The following is an 18,478-nucleotide window of genomic DNA, read 5'->3' as shown; positions in this document are numbered from 1 at the left end:
TCCCCGATTTATTTATGATGCTTATGGTGTCCCCCTTTTATCGACACTTCAATCTATGTAGTGGCTTTGTGTTGTAATAGCAGCACTCCATCCTTCAAGCGAAACTACATGCCACTCATATTTCCAAAGCTTACATTTAATTGTTCAGCTAATGTTACTACGTGAGTTTTAAAATGCACCACTGCAGGATGCTGCTAACGCGACACTACGATCAGAGACCCTTCGACGAAACTCTGTGCGATGCCATAATCGCAAACGGTGGTGTAAAAAACCCGTCAAAAAAGGTGCAAAACTTTTGCGATGGCGGAGCCATCAAACACGGTTCGTATTTTAGTTGCGTGTGCGATGCAGGGCATACAGTTCAATTCAATTAACTGTTTGTGATGAGGGGGGACAAAAGAAACGGGCAGCCAGATGGAGGTGTGTGCGATATACAGCATACGGTTCACTCGGATGAGCTGTTTGTGATTAGGCAACACAAAAGAAACAGTCCGCCAGATGAAGGTGTGTGCGATATACGACATGCAGTTCATAAACCAGGACGGGGGTATAGGAGGTAATTAAATCGCAAACGTTTTTTTGTATTAACCGTATGTGTACGTGTCCTTTCGTCCTCCTCTCGCACGTCTTGTCACCCCGCTGCCGCAGACGGCTTACAGCGCAAGCTTGCGCAGCGCGCTTGGGCGTTCTTTTGGCCAAATGGTGGCGCCAATTAATCGTTGGTGAGCCCGTTCCCGCACAACCTCGCAGGTTCCCGCACAAGCTTCCCGCCCAACTTGGTGAAATTCCCCAAAATCCCAATGCTTACCGGCCTGCTATAAAAACCCTCATGGCCGGCGAGTCTTGCGTCGCATTTCCCCTCCCTCCCTGTAGCTTATCTCGTCTGCTTCTCCGACAATCGCCAATGGCACCGGTCCGTCGTCGTTGCTCAGCCACTCCGCTGTCATCAGAGGACAGCTCCAGCTGGGAGGCTGCACCGCGGCGGCGGCGCAGTCCCCGGCGTAGTGTAGTGCGCACGGCGTCCCTGTTGGGTGTGCGAGGAACACCCACCACATGCTCCGCCGCCACTGCCCGTCGCCAGTTGTTGCCGGCCGCCAGGGCCATCTCCCGCACCGCCGCCGCGGCCCGAAGGCGGGAGGTGGCCGTCGTGGCCTCCACCCCAATGCCGGCCATCGTGGCCATCACCCCCTCCGCCACCGCGGCCCGAAGGCGGGAGGCGGTGGTCGTGGCCACCACCCCATCGTCGGCCGCCGTGGCTGCCAGCCCACCATCGACCATCGAGGTCATCACCCGCTCCGCCACTGCCGCCCGAAGGAGGGAGGCGGAGGTGGAGGCCCGCACGTGCGTCAGCGACCTTGCGCGCTACATCGAGTTCCTGCGGGAGGAGGAGGAGCGCCTCGTCGAGCACGCAAAGAGCCTTACCGCAGCCGTGGCCGCAGCACACGCCGACGCAGAGGCGAGGAATCAGGAGATCTACGAGCAGTCCGGCCGCTTCGAGAGGGATCGTCTGGAGCGACAGTGGGCGTTCGAGCTGGCGAGCGTCGCTGAACGTGCAAAAGCGGCAGGCACCGTATTGCATTTCTCCGGCTCGTCGGTAGGCTCATCCTCCTCCTTTGCCTCTCACTGAGCGCGCTCGGCAGAGGAGAGGCTGCCGGAAGTAGCACAAAGCCCCTCCGTGGTAGTAGTAGTATTCAGGGGCTATTTTGTTCAGTTCATCTGACTATAGATGTGTGGTCGGACTGTACAACGTACTTAAAATTAGCTAGTATATATAGTTGATCAGTACGTGGTTGGCAACAATTGGGGAAAAGTTTGGTCGGTTCAGCTGTCGAGTTGAACTGTTTGTAAAAACTAAGAACGACTGCTTAATCTATGAATGAAATCTATGCTTAATTACTGAATTTTAGTTGCAAAAATTAGATTGTGCTAGTGATTTCTAGCTGCATATTTTGACAAATCGCAGTGTTACAAGGATTGACAAATGGCAACGTTACTAGATCAACAAATGTAAATCTTTCCAGTTTGATAAATGGCAACATAACCAATATGACAGATGCAAATCTTACCAAATTGTTTGTACGTGGTTTCACATGGGTCATCCAAAACAACCGTTTGCGTTGAAGGGATGCAAAAATCTTGCACTGCTCTCACTTTGCAAACGTGTGTTCTATCTAAAACGTTTGCGATCAAGAGCTGCACAAATCCTTCTCGGCACATTTTCCCTTAGCTTCTTGGGGAAGCTGTCGGTTTGCATACGGGTGTTCTAACTAAAACGTTTGCGATGAGTGTTTTATATTTAAAAACCGAATTAAACTGCGGCTTGGGCGTTATTAATGGAGAGGATGCGAGCAAGGCGGGTGGCCATGGAAGTCAAAGGGCTCGCTTCCCGATGAGCCTGCGCGGCGTACACTCGCACGCTTCCCGTTGAGCCTCCGCATTGGAGTACAGCTCACACGCCTTCCGTTTAGTCAAGCACTCAAGCACCTGTCCGCACGACACCTCCTAGCCATTAAAAGAGTGAGGCGTGGCGTCACGTGAATGGTTAACAGAATGCACACAATTTAAATTATACAAAACGTTTGAGATGTTACAGTGGCAGCTATTTGTTTCAAAATGCCTTTGTTGGCTGTTATTCGAGTGCGCCTTCTCTCAAAATGGACACGAAAAATACCACAACACGTCGGGTGCTATTCCATGATAGCATGCCAAGTTTCATGAATTTCAGACGAGTTTTGGATTTACTAGAATTTAAAAACAAAGTATCTCAACGTTTTGCCGGCCATCAACAGTGCCCTGGTGTTTGAAATTCATTCCCATTTCTTGCATGGGACCTAAGCATGCAACCAAGGACACATATTTGATTTTTAACCGGTTTATATGCAATGGAGAATGTGCATGTGGTTCAAATTTGAATTATGCACATAAAATGCCTGGAAAAGCTAGTTAATGTATAAAGATGTCCAAACGAACCCCGAAAAATTCCAAAATTGAACACAACACTCCTGTTGTTCTATGTTGACACTCGAAATTTTTTGAAAGCAATAAGAGGCAACGGATATCGTTTCGTCCCCAAAGGTAGCATGTTCCCTACCAAAACCATCACGCTTGTTGTGAGAAGCTTATACCCAAACCTGCCCCAAATGGGACAAAAAATTTACCACGGCATGTTGATGCCACTCCATGATAGCATGCCAAGTTTCATGAATTTCAGACGAGTTTTGGATTTACTAGAATTTTAAAACCAGGTATCGCAATGTTTGCGGACGAGTGACGGTGGCAAGGTGTTTGAAATTCATTCCCATTTCTTGCATGGGACCTAAGCATGCAACCAAGGACACATATTTGATTTTTCAACCAGTTTATATGCATTGGAGAGTGTGCATGTACTTTAAATTTGAATTGTGCGCATAAAATGCCTAGGAAACCCAGTTAATGTATAAAAATGTCCAAACGAATCGCGAAAAATTCCAAAAACACAACACTCCTGTTGTTCTATGTTGACACTCGAATTTTTTTGAAAGCAATCAGAGGCAACGGATATCGTTTCGTCCCCAAAGGTGGCACGTTCCCTACCGAAACCATCACGCTTGTTGTGAGAAGCTCTGGTTTGTGAGAAGCTTATACCCAAACCTGCCCCAAATGGGACAAATTTTTTTCCACGGCATGTTGATGCCACTCCATGATAGCATGCCAAGTTTCATGAATTTCAGACGAGTTTTCGATTTAGTAGAATTTAAAAACCAGGTATCTCAATGTTTGCGGCCGAGTGACGGTGGCAAGGTGTTTGAAATTCATTCCCATTTCTTGCATGGGACCTAAGCATGCAACCAAGGACACATATTTGACTTTTCAACTAGTTTATATGCACTGGAGAATGTGCATGTAGTTCAAATTTGAATTATGCGCATAAAATGCCTAGGAAACCCGGTTAATGTATAAAAATGTCCAAACGAACCACGAAAAAATCCAAAATTGAACACAACACTCCTGTTGTTCTATGTTGACACTCAAATTTTTTTGAAAGCAATTAGAGGCAACGGATATTGTTTCGTCCCCAAAGGTGGCATGTTCCCTACCGAAACCATCACACTTGTTGTGAGAAGCTCTGGTTTGTGAGAAGCTTATACCCAAACCTGCCCCAAATGTGACAAAATTTTTACCACGACATGTTGATGCCGCTCCATGATAGCATGCCAAGTTTCATGAATTTCAGACGAGTTTTGGATTTACTAGAATTTAAAAGACATGTATCTCAATGTTTGCGCCCGAGTGACGGTGGCAAGGTGTTTGAAATTCATTCCCATTTCTTGCATGGGACCTAAGCATGCAACCAAGGACACATGTTTGTTTTTTCAACCAGTTTGTATGCACTGGAGAATGTGCATGTAGTTCAAATTTGAATTATGCGCATAAAATGCCTGGGAAACCCAGTTAATGTATAAAAATGTCCAAACGAACCCCGAAAAATTCCAAAATTTAACACAACACTCCTTTGTTCTATGTTGACACTCGATTTTTTTGAAAGCAATCAGAGGCAACGGATATCGTTTCGTCCCCAAAGGTGGCACATTCCCTACCGAAAGCATCACACTTGTTGTGAGAAGCTCTGGTTTGTGAGAAGCTTATACCCAAACCTGCCCCAAATGGGACACAAAATTTACCACGACATGTTGATGCCGCTCCATGATAGCATGCCAAGTTTCATGAATTTCAGACGAGTTTTGGATTTACTAGAATTTAAAAACCAAGTATCTCAATGTTTGCGGCCGAGTGACGGTGGCTGGGTGTTTGACATTCATTCCCATTTCTTGCATGGGACCTAAGCATGCAACCAAGGACACAGATTTGATTTTTCAACCAATTTATATGCACTGGAGCATGTGCATGTAGTTCAAATTTGAATTATGCACCTGAAATGCCTACAAAACCAAGTTAATGTATAAAAACGTCCAAATGAACCCTGAATAATTCTAATTTTTTTGACAACACACCTATTACGTTCTAGCATGTTCACTGCAGATAATTTTTTTGACAACACACCTGAAATGCCTACAAAACCAAGTTAATGTATAAAAACGTCCAAACTGTAGCATGTTCACTGCAGATAAAAGTTCTAGTAATTCAAACACCATCCTTTGTAGCTGTGACCCCATTACGTAATTCAAATCAAGACGAAAAATCAAGTAGATCGCACACAGTTTATTATCACCAACCGTGTGAGATGCAACACAAAATATCTTGGAGCACCGTCGGCGTATAGTATGCCTATGGCTTACGCGAGAAGGTGCGTCGGCTACAGTCCACAACTAGCGTGTCAAGCACACTAGTTCACTCCCCAAATATCATTTCACTGTTCAATCGTCGCCAGTGAAAGATGGGGACGTGGACCCGCGTCGTGAGGGCAACTTCGGCGGCCCACTCCGGCGAGAGCGCGGCCGCAGCCACCAGGCACGTGCTAGCAAGCTTCGTGAGGGCGACCGCAATCTACGTCCGGGCGGCCAAGGCAGCCCAAACGGCGCCTATTGCTTCTCAGGTGGCGGCAGCAGCATCTGCCTCGGGGATAGCAACTGGCGAGAGCGGCACAGCAGCTGTCCGTTCCGTAGCGGCGGCCTTAGCCCTGATGGAGTCCTCCCACCACCATGTCGAGGCTGTCCACACCCAGCTCGTGGCGCTCACCGCCCAAATCGAAGGAAGCTTCTCCGACAACAGTTGGCAACCCACAGCCGAAGAGGTGGCAATCGCCGAGAGAGTTCGAGCAGCCATCCGTTCCTGCGCGGCATACCTTGCCACGACGGAGCCCGCCAAAGCCCAGATCGCGGCCGCCCACGCCCTGCTTGTGGCGGCCTATTCCAAAGATATGGCGGACGCGGATGGCGAGATGCTTGCCGAGAATGGTGCGATTGATGCCATGGAGCCCCTTCCCCAGGAGACCGTTGGGCGTGAGTTGGACATGGAGGCGGCGGCGGAGATCGACGAGCAACAGCCGTAGTAGTTCTGTTTAATTGCTTAGAGTAATGTTAAGAGCGCTGGTCTTTAATTATTTAGAGTAATTTTTAGGTCAGCTAGCTCTGTTTAATTGCTGAACTTGCTCGATTAAGAAGTGTGGGTGTGCTGTAGTCTCCTTTGTGTACTCAAATTATGCAATTACGTGGATGACCACCGTAACCATGGAAATTTGAAACAAAATTTTTGACGTTCAAACTCATCACACACGGGTTAAGCTATCTGAATCGTTTGTGATGTTCACATATCGTACACGGTTCTGAATAAGGAATCGTGTCTGATGACACTTTGCGCGCCAGTTTTTTGGCTGAAGCGATTCCAAATTTTTGGCTTCCGCGGAAATATCTACCTCCCCGCCCCCTCCCCCTTACCAAAATCCACATTTCCCCCCTTTCCGCCTTCATTTCCAAGTTGAAACCTTCACTCCTTGCTTGCAGCGCCGCCTCCTCACCGACGACCCTCCTTCACGCTACTCGGCCTCTCCTATCCAGGCACGTAATCCACACCCGACCCCCATCCTCCGCCTCCTTCCACATCCCACATGCCCTGACCGCCGGTGCGAGCGCGACACCTTCCACCCAAATCACCGACCCCTCCACCAAATAAGCGCCGGCCTAAGCCATGGTGCACGCAGTATAGCCAGGATCTCAAGGAGCATTTGGCAGCGGAGAAGGAAATCGCGGCCGCATGCGCGGATGTGGTCGCGATGGCTGCCATTCGTGCCGACCCCCAGATCTTGGAGGAGCACCTCGCCGTCGAGGCCACCGTTGACGCCTCGCGCACCGACGCCGCGACGCGGTTGGCTGCTTTAAACGACAGTTCGTGGCGTTTTCTTGAGGCCATCGTTTGCTAGCTACTGCCTTTCCTTAACAAATTCTAGTGAATTGTGCTATCTACTTTTACCATGCAATCTTATTCTATAGTGTATATGTTCTATATGTCGTGCAATGTGGTGTTCAGTTAACTGCTTGGTTCAATTCTGCAAATGTGATGTTCAATCCTTCAGGGTGCAATATTTCCAAGTTGTTAAGCATGCTTGGTTTGGATAACTGTCTGATCTTCTATTACGAGTATGTTATATTGTGCAATGTGGTACTCAGTTAACATTTGGTTCATTTGTTATGGTGTTTAGTTAACTGCTTGGTTCAATTATGCAATGCGATGTTCAATTGTTGTGCCTGCATTATGTTATTGTATACCATGTGAGAAATAGATCAAATTTGGCTGTACTAAATACATGAGAAACAAATACAATTGCTACATTTCCAAGTTGTTAAGCATGCTTGGTTTGGTTAACTGTCGGATCTTCTATTAGGAGTATGTTATATTGTGCAATGTGGTGCTCAGTTAATGTTTGGTTCATTTGTTGTGGTGTTTATGTTGGAGATATGCCCTAGAGGCAATAATAAATGGTTATTATTATATTTCTTTGTTCATGATAATTGTCTATTGTTCATGCTATAATTGTGTTATCCGGAAATCGTAATACATGTGTGAATACATAGACCACAACGTGTCCCTAGTAAGCCTCTAGTTGACTAGCTCGTTGATCAACAGATAGTCATGGTTTCCTGGCTATGGACATTGGATGTCATTGATAACGGGATCACATCATTAGGAGAATGATGTGATGGACAAGACCCAATCCTAAGCATAGCTCAAAGATCGTGTTGTTCGTTTGCTAGAGCTTTTCCAATGTCAAGTATCTTTTCCTTAGACCATGAGATCGTGCAACTCCCGGATACCGTAGGAGTGCTTTGGGTGTGCCAAACGTCACAACGTAACTGGGTGACTATAAAGGTACACTACGGGTATCTCCGAAAGTGTCTGTTGGGTTGGCACGGATCGAGACTGGGATTTGTCACTCCGTATGACGGAGAGGTATCTCTGGGCCCACTCGGTAATGCATCATCATAATGAGCTCAATGTGACTAAGGAGTTAGTCACGGGATCATGCATTACGGTACGAGTAAAGAGACTTGCCAGTAACGAGATTGAACAAGGTATTGGGATACCGACGATCGAATCTCTGGCAGGTAACATACCGATTGACAAAGGGAAATGCATACGGGATTGATTGAATCCTCAACATCGTGGTTCATCCGATGAGATCATCGTGGAACATGTGGGAGCCAACATGGGTATCCAGATCCCGCTGTTGGTTATTGACCGGAGAGGCGTCTCGGTCATGTCTGCATGTCTCCCGAACCCGTAGGGTCTACACACTTAAGGTTCGGTGACGTTAGGGTTGTAGAGATATGAGTATGCGGAAACCCGAAAGTTGTTCGGAGTCCCGGATGAGATCCCGGACGTCACGAGGAGTTCCGGAATGGTCCGGAGGTGAAGAATTATATATAGGAAGTCCAGTTTCGGCCATCGGGAAAGTTTCGAGGGTTATCGGTATTGTACCGGGACCACCGGAAGGGTCCCGGGGGTCCACCGGGTGGGGCCACCTATCCCGGAGGGCCCCATGGGCTGAAAGGGGAAGGGAACCAGCCCTTAGTGGGCTGGGGCGCCCCCCTTGGGCCTCCCCCTGCGCCTAGGGTTGGAAACCCTCGGGGTGGGGGGCGCCCCACTTGACTTGGGGGCGCCCCTTTCCCCCTTGGCCGCCGCCCCCCTTGGAGATCCCATCTCCCAGGGCCGGCGCCCCCCAGGGGTCCTATAAATAGTGGGGGGGGGAGGGAGGGCAGCAACACCACAGCCCCTGGCGCCTCCCTCTTCCCCTGCAACACCTCTCCCTCCCGCTAGTGCTTGGCGAAGCCCTGCCGGGATCCCGCTACATCCACCACCACGCCGTCGTGCTGCTGGATCTCCATCAACCTCTCCTTCCCCCTTGCTGGATCAAGAAGGAGGAGACGTCGCTGCTCCGTACGTGTGTTGAACGCGGAGGTGCCGTCCGTTCGACACTCGGTCATCGGTGATTTGGATCACGGCGAGTGCGACTCCATCAACCCCGTTCATTGGAACGCTTCCGCTCGCGATCTACAAGGGTATGTAGATGCACTCCTTTCCCCTCGTTGCTAGTATACTCCATATATGGATCTTGGTGATGCGTAGGAAATTTTAAAATTCTGCTACGATCCCCAACAGTTTAGCTAACTGCTTGGTTCAATTCTACACTGCGATGTCCAATTGTCGTGGGTAGAATTTTTTATTGTTGTGTATGTGAGGAATAAATCGAATTTGGCTGCACTTAATACATGAGAAACATATACAAGTGCTATATTTCCTAGTTCTTAATCATTCTTGGTTTGGATAAATGGGTTTTCCATGTGGCTTGAATTAATCTGATGAATTTGCAATGTGCTTATTTTTCATCAACATATTTTACTGATAGCATGCGAACCCTTACTTAACCTGATGACTAAATACCTTATATGTGTTGCAGGGAAACAATGGGAAGCACTGAGGTTTACAATCGAGGTTAGCACATGCATGGTCCGTTGTCTAATAGCACATTATTGTGCAATTGCAGGAACCATTCTAATATTTAGGTTTTTAACAATTTGGTCTTGCACATGTAGGTCCTGCTGTCAGAGGTTTTGACCCACTATTCGACCCTTTTTCATATGGGGAAATGAGTTGTCCATGAATATCAGTCAAGTCAAGAAACTCAGAAATATTGTTAGGATAAAGAAATTAGCAACAAAAAACAACAAGATCTTTGTCTGCACAATGAAGAAGACATCAGTTCACTACAGGATGGTACTAACTATTATACCTTGCCTTTTTATTCCTTTGCCCCATTTCCAATATAGAGAAGATATTTATGCACATCCTTGTTTTCAGGCCTTTCCAAAGCAGTTCGCTGATGATTACCTCTCAAACCACCTGTATGGTCAGGAGGCGAGGAAGTTATTCATACAACACCCACGGTTCAATATTGAAGTGTTCTTGAAGAGGACAAAGGATGGACGGTCAATCATCCACAGGCACTGGCCTAAAGTTACAAAGACCTTCAACATCAATGAAGGCTCTATATTCGCCTTCTGCTTCAGCAGTTTTCCAGATGAGATACATCTGTCTATGTACCGTCTATGATGCTAATTTCAAAAGGTTATAGATGTTGCATGTGGAACTTGGTCCTGGTATAGTTGTGTAATGGGGTAGCTGAGTGTTGAAGCTATATGATGTTGTACTCTGATGTATTTCAATTATGAAAATGAAACATATTGTGTGCTTAATATGAAATGTCAATTAGATTAATAAATGGATTATGAATAATCTGATAATTAGCCTGCTAATTGGGTTTTTCTATTGCAAACGGTTATTGAGAAAACACCGTGCGATGCATTCAATAACACACACAGTTTCTAGGAGTAAACCGTGTTAGATTAATGAACAATCACACACGACATCCTATTGAAAACCGTTTGCGTTAGGCCACCTGGCGCAAACGTTTACCACATAAAAACCGTGTGTGATGGACAACCTTTGCCACACAGTTTCTTCTACGCACCGTGTGTGATGCATTCAATAACGCAAATGATAAAATTGTTAATATCGTGTGCAATGGCAATGCTATCACAAACGATTTAACGGGAAAAATTGTGTGTGATGTACCTGTGAACGAAAACGTTTTTCTTGGAGCGACTGTGTGGGATGTACATACGAACGGAAACGTTTAGCGGGGACTGACTGTGTGGGATGTACTTGTGACCGGAAATGATTTCGCCTGTATAATTGTTTTTTTAGCACTACTGTATGTATTTCTGTATTTGAGTGCTCGCCGGTCGCACACGACCTCATTTTGCCGAGCGTGTGTGCCAGGAAGGCATATCCCCAACGGTTTTTGGGTCGTGTGGGAAGGACCCCCCCTATAGCCCACACTCACTTGGCGACGGTTCCAAAGGCCGTCGCGGAAAGGGGTTAAAAACCGTTTGTTTAGGAGCTCGCTGTACTAGTGGCATGTGCGCCACATATAGAGACATGTTGGAATACTATTTCTCTGTGCACTCTCGTTGTCATGGTTTCACAATAAACTTTCAATACAGTAAAGTATGAACCTATCATCTGCCAACTATCCTTAATTCTGGAGCTCCCAATAGGGAACCTGTTTTTTTGTAGTTGTGCCAGATTATATTATTTTACACACCAAATTACAACACACAAGGTCTCTCTCATCCAAATCCAGTGATAGCGCACAAGGGTTTACAAGGAGCCCCTATTATATTAGAATATCCTCTGCATTACAAAGATAATCTCGCTACTATTTATGTTGTCATGCTTCTCAGATATTGAACAAAATCGCAATGAATCTGAGAATGCGCACATCAGAAGAGTATCGCGGAACAGTGCAATGATTAACAAACATGACATCAAGGCATCGAGTTCCATTCTGGATGAATGAAGCCCACACACTACAGATTCGTGTTTAGAATATGATCCTAATGACTATTCTAAGCTCAAGGAGTCAAAGGTAGATGGCCTATCCTATTCACCCTACAAGGTGCCTACTCTAATTTGGCAAGGTATTATTGGTTGCACGTAACTTGCGTAAGCTGTCTTGCGTTTCTTCTGCTTCTTTGCACCGCCATCTGCTTAGTTTACTCATCATATATGTGAAGTTGCCATGCCCATCCATTATCAATACGCATTCCATTTGTCATCATACCATGTCTTTCCATTCAAATGGTGTTCTTGTGTATCAGACATCCAAAAGGAAGAGAGTGATTGTAGAATCTGAAGAAGTAGTAGCAAAGTCCTTGAAAAAGGTGGTGGTACCGCAGAAATCAGACATCACCCCACTTATATTGGCGATAGAAGCAGCGCCACCAAACCTAGGATATCGCAACTATGCTGCTCGCTGCTTTGCTCTTGTTAGTACCTGTTGTCTTGTATCGCTGTACTTATATCCATACCTAGTTGATTATGTGACATCAGTGTGCATGCTAACCTGCATATCCACTGTTCTCTCCTAATTATCAGATCTATATTAATGCTTACATTAATGTAGAATAAACCCAATGCTTATGAAGAAGTTTATCTCTACATTGCTCTTGTAAGTATCTGTTGTCATTTATCGCTTTACTTACACTGTCAGCTAGTTGTTCATGTACCATCACTTTGCAGCTTATTTTCCCTTGGTATCCATTTTCTACACATCAAATTTATGTTTACTCTTACCAAAATGTTGAATAAAACCAATGCCACTGAAGATGTTTAGCTCTGCATTACTCTTGTCAGTACCTTTTGGATGTATGCTGTACCTACATTTATAGCTAGTTGATTATGTAGAATCACTCTACATCTTTGCTTAAAAAATCTCCATTTGTTCCTATATTATCACTTCTATATTTACTCTTAACAAAATGTAGAATAAAGGCAATGCATATGAAGAATACTCTGTGGTAAACTTCTTGAATTCCCCCCACCCCATCAACATGGAAAAGGGCTTTGTAGAGCCGGTCTTCATTACTAACGTAAGTTTGTCCTTCTCGAGCCTTCAAACTTTTTGTGTATACTTGGATAGCAATGACTACAATTGCTGTTTATTTTTGTCGCTGGCATCAAATTGCATGTTTAAAGTTTATTATGAAGAAGTTCACAAACATAAATTTCTCCTTCTCTGTTTCAGTTTTTAGTTGTACAACCTACTTCCTTATTCATACCATGTAAGTTAAACTAAACGTAGCAAGTGATCTTCCTTAGCACTTCATGTATGCTTGTGTTGTTGATCTGTAATCCAGTGGTGTTGTCAAACTACCAACTCCATGACAATGTCATATCCTGCTATGTCATAACTATGAACAATGCATATTATGTTCATGTTATTTAAATTACGGTACTAAAACTGGCCGGCCCGCCAATCGTTGTGAATGGGCCGAAAAGTGGGCCTGCAATCGTGTCCAGCTAATAGCAGGCCTAGATGTAAACTCACCAACTATTAGTTTTGGGCCTTTAACAGACCGAGTAAACCAGTTTCCTAAATTGGGCTAGAAAATGGATATGGGCTTTAAACAGTCTGAAAAGTAGAATGGGCCTGAACAGTGTCAGAGGCCCATGATTGGCCCAGCCACAAAATGGGTCGTTAACATGCCAAAATATGCGCCGGCCCACAACTAACCCAATAACATTATGGGTCGTAAGCAGGCCGGTTGCAAAGTGGGCCATCATTAGGCCCAGTTATCTCACAGGCCTTTAATGCGCCAATAGTCAGGTTGGGCTAAAATGTATCCACGAAGACTACGGGCCTTTAAGAGGCTGAAAGTCATTTTGGCCCAGAAATAGGCCCACATGCAACACTGACCATTAAATGACCAAAAGTGAAACCGGGCCGACAACGGCCCATATCTATCAATGGCCATTAACAGGCCGAAAGTAATATCGAGCTGAACTATTACATGGGCCTTTAATAGGCTGTAGTTAAAATGGCCCCCAATGGGGCCGAAAGCACCGTGCCTTTCAACGGGCCAGATCAAATATGGGCCGTAATTTGGCCCAAAATATGTCAGGCTGTTAACGGGCCAGATCCGACATGGGCCATCATTTGGCCCAAACATGGTGGACTGTTAACGGGCTGGATCTGATGTGGGTTGTCATTTGGCCCGAAATGTGATAGACATCACAATGGGCCGGATCTTATGTGAGCCGTAATTTGGCCCAAACCATGGAAGGCTATTAACGGGCCGGCCCAGTGGAGTATGACAAAATCTTGTGGGCCCTTGGCTGGGCCGACCTTTTTTATCTTAAATGGGCTACTGTTGGGCCGTGCCACGTGTCAAAGTATCATAGGCACGTCTTCTCCATTGGATGGATGACATATGTCCCAACGCTGAGCTGACACGTGGATACTCCGGCGAATCAGAATTTTACACGTGGAAAATCCCCATTGGTCCGGGCTGTTAACGGGTTATCGGATCCAAACCGGAACCCGATAGCTTAACGGCGACCCATTACGGTGGATGCCACGTGTCGGGTACCCTTGACGAAAGCACTTCCATGACGCGCTATTTATCGTCATGGATAGCGCAGGTATGCCTATCTTGATTGTGTCATAAAATCGTCATGGATGTACATGCATGACAAAAAACATGACCTACTGTGACAAACACGTATCATCACGGAAGTGTATTTTTTTGTAGTGCTTTTTCTTGAAACTAGTGGTCTTGTTAACCATCAACACTTGATGCTCCTTCTTGATTTCTACCTCCGCGGCCTTAAGCATTGCGAAGAGCTCAGGAATCGTTTTATTCATCCCTTGCATATTATAGTTCATCACGAAGCCTTTGTAGCTTGGTGGCAGTGATTGAAGAACTCTGTCAATAACACTATCAACTGGAAGATACAACTCCCAGCTGAGTCAAGTGTTATGATACCCAGACATTTTTAGTATGTGTTCACTGATAGAACTATTCTCCTCCATCTTGCAGCTATAGAACTTGTTGGAGACTTCATATCTCTCAACCTGGGCATTTGCTTGAAATATTAACTTCAACTCTTGGAACATCTCATATGCTCCATGACATTCAAAACGTCTTTGAAGTTCCAGTTCTAAGCCGTAAAGCATGGCACACTGAGCTATTGAGTAGTCATCAGATCGAGCTTGCCAGACATTCATAAGATCTGCAGTAGCTCCTGCAGCAGGTCTATCACCTAGCGGTGCATCAAGGACATAATTCTTCTGTGCAGCAATGAGGATAATCCTCAAGTTACGAACCTAGTCCATGTAGTTGCTACCATCATCTTTCAACTTAGCTTTCTCTAGGAACGCATTAAAATTCAGGGGAACGGTAGCATGGGCCATCTATCTACAACATAGATATGCAAAACTATTAAGACTAAGTTCATGATAAATTAAGTTCAATTAATCAAATTAGTAATGAACTCCCACTTAAATAAACACCCCTCAAGTTATCTAAGTGATACATGATCCAAATCAACTAACCCATGCCCGATCATCACGCGAGATGGGGTAGTCATCAATGGTGAACATCTCTATGTTGATCATATCTACTATATGACTCACGTTCGACCTTTCGGTCTCCATTGTTCTGAGACCATGTCTATACATGCTAGGCTCGTCAAGTTTATCCCAAGTATTCTGCTTGTGTAAAACTGGCTTACACCCGTTGTATGCGGACGTAGAGTCTATCACACCCGATCATCACGAGGTGCTTCGAAATGACGAAATTTAGCAACGGTGCATAATCGGGGAGAACACTTTTATCTTGAAATTTAGTGAAGGGATCATCTTATAATGCTACCGCCGTTCTAAGAAAAATAAGATGCATAAAGGATAAACATCACATGCAATCAAAATATGTGACATGATATGGCCATCATCATCTTGTGCTTTTGATCTCCATCTCCAAAGCATCATCATGATCTCCATTGTGACCGGCTCGACACCTTGATCTCCATCATTGCGTCGGGGTTGTCTCGCCAACCATTGCTTCTACAACTATTGCTAATGCATAGCGATAAAGTAAAGCAATTACATGTCTCTTGCATTTCATATAATAATTAAGAGACAACCCTAAGCCTCCTGCTGGTTGTCAATATTACAAAAACATGATCATCTCATATAACAACGTATATCACATCACGTCTTGACCATATCACATCACAACATGCCCTGCAAAAACAAGTTAGACGTCCTCTACTTTGTTGTTGCAAGTTTTATGTGGCTGCTACGGGCTTCTTGATACGTCCATTTTGCATCATGTTTTCTTACTGTTATTTATAATGTTTTTATCCATAATAATGCTTTTTGGAGTAATTCTAATGCCTTTTCTCTCATAATTTGCATGGTACACACCAAGAGGGGGAATTCCGGCAGCTGGAAATCTGGACATGAAAAAGCTACGTCAGGCCACCTATTCTGCACAACTCCAAATGAGCTGAAACCTCACGGAGATTTTTTATGGATTACTTAAGAAATATTGGAGCCAATAAACACCAGAGGGGGGCCACCAGGTCAGCACAAACCCACCTGGGCGCGCCAGCCTCACCCCCAGGCGCGCCCTGGTGGGTTGTGGCCTCCTCAGCCCACCTCTGGTGCCCATCTTCTGGTATATAAGTCATTTTGACCTAGAAAAAATAAAGAGAAGACTTTCGGGGCGGAGCACCGCCGTCTCGAGGCGGAACTTGGGCAGGAGCACTTTTGCCCTCCGGTGGAGCGATTCTGCCGGGGGAACTTCCCTCCCGGAGGGGGAAATCATCGTCATCATCATCACCAACAACTCTCCCATCTTGGGGAGGGCAATCTCCATCAACATCTTCACCAGCACCATCTCATCTCAAACCCTAGTTCATCTCTTGTATTCAATCTTGTTACCGGAACTATAGATTGTTGCTAGGGGGTGACTAGTAGTGTTGATTACATCTTGTAGTTGATTACTATATGGTTTATTTGGTGGAAGATTATATGTTCAGATCCATGATGCTATTTAATACTCCTCTGATCATGAGCATGTTTATTATTTGTGAGTAGTTAATTTTGTTCTTGAGGTCATAGGATAAATCATGTTGCAAGTAATCATGTGTATTTGATATGTGTTTGATATTTTGATAGTATGTATGTTGTGATTCCCTTAGCGGTGTCATGTGAATGTAGACTACATGACACTTCACCATATTTGGGCCTAAGGGAATGCATTGTGGAGTAGTAAATATATGGTGGGTTGCGAGAGTGACAGAAGCTTAAACCCCAGTTTATGCACTATTCCGTAAGGGACCGATTGGACCCAAAAGTTTAATGCTATGGTTAGAATTTATTCTTAATGTTTTTCTCGTAATTGCGGATGCTTGCAGGAGGGTTAATCATAAGTAGGTGGTTTGTTCAAGTAGGAACAAAACCTAAGCACCGGTCCACCCACATATCAAATTATCAAAGTAGCGAACATGAATTAAACCAACATGATGAAAGTGACTAGATGAAATTCCCGTGTACCCTAAAAAACGCTCTGCTTATCATAAGAGACCGTTTTGGCCTGTCCTTTGCCTCAAAAGGATTGGGCTACCTTGCTGCATACTTATTGCTACTATCGTTACTTGCTCGTTACAAATTATCTTGCTATCAAACTACTCGCTACTTACCGTTTCAGCACTTGCAGACATTACCTTACTGAAAACTACTTGTCATTTCCTTCTGCTCCTCGTTGGGTTCGACACTCTTACTTATCGAAAAGAGCTACAATTGATCCCCTATACTTGTGGGTCATCAAGGCTATTTTCTGGCGCCGTTGCCGTGGAGTGAAGCGCCTTTGGTAAGGAAACATTTATATAGTGTGCAGAAATTTATTGTCACTTGTTACTATGGAAAACAATCCTTTGAGAGGTTTGTTCATTGTATCTTCACCTCATCCAGAACCACAATTAGTCACCCCTCAACCTACTGCACCTACTGAAAATATTGAATACAAAATTCCTTCGGGTATGATAAAACAACTGCTAGCTAATCCTTATGCAGGAGATGGAACAGAACATCCTGATATGCACTTGATATATGTAGAACAGATTTGTGGATTGTTTAAGCTTGCAGGTTTACCCAGAGATGACACTACTTCAGGATGCTGCTAACGCGACACTACGATTAGAGACCCTTCGACGAAACTGTGTGCGATGCAATAATCGCAAACGGTGGTGTAAAAGAACCGTCAAAAAAGGTGCAAAACGTTTGCGATGGCGGAGCCATCAAACATGGTTCAGATTTTAGTTGCGTGTGCGATCCAGGGCATACGGTTCATTCCAATGAACTGTTTGTGATGAGGCGGAACAAAAGAAACTGGCAGCCTAATGAAGGCGTGTGCGATATAGAGCATACGGTTCACTCGGATGAACTGTTTGTGATTAGGCAACACAAAAGAAACGGTCAGCCAGATCAAGGTGTGTGTGATTGAGGGCATACGCTTCAGAAGGATTAACTGTTTGCGATTAGGCAACAGAACAGAAACGGGTCAGCCAGATCATAGTGTATGCGATTGATGGCATACACTTCACATGGATGAACTGTTTGCAATTAGCCACAACATACTGAAACAGTTAGATAGATCAACGTGTGTGCGCTAGACGGGCACACACATTCTAATTAAAAGAAGCATGCACGATGGTAATAATGAGCGCGCACAGTTGTTGGAACAAGACGTGTGCTGACATTGCCTATTGCGGTGCACCCTATGGTGCAAACGCCACATACGCGACCGAGAAGGCGTATGTGCCCACGTTACGCCTTCCGGGAATAGTGCCACACTTATAACCGTCAGTAAATTTTGAGCATGCGTCCCGTCATAATTTTTTTTAGAAGAACAGGGAGGCCGCGTCCCGTCATATTCCAAATTGCAAACCTGTTCACACTGATCAAAACCTAAATGGTTTCCCACTTAGGAGCATATTACTACTCGGTTATAAATACTACTACTCCAAGATGATTGCACATTCCTCCTCAATTCCTCATCCACAAAAACAAACAAGTCATTCATCATCATTCCCTTGCGTCTGCCATGGCCAACGTGAGTTCTGGGTCGAGAGATTG

The sequence above is a fragment of the Aegilops tauschii genome, chromosome 6 (assembly GCF_002575655.3).
Source record: "Aegilops tauschii subsp. strangulata cultivar AL8/78 chromosome 6, Aet v6.0, whole genome shotgun sequence".
In the NCBI taxonomy this organism is placed as follows: domain Eukaryota; kingdom Viridiplantae; phylum Streptophyta; class Magnoliopsida; order Poales; family Poaceae; genus Aegilops; species Aegilops tauschii.
Note: the sequence above shows the minus strand (reverse complement) of the source record.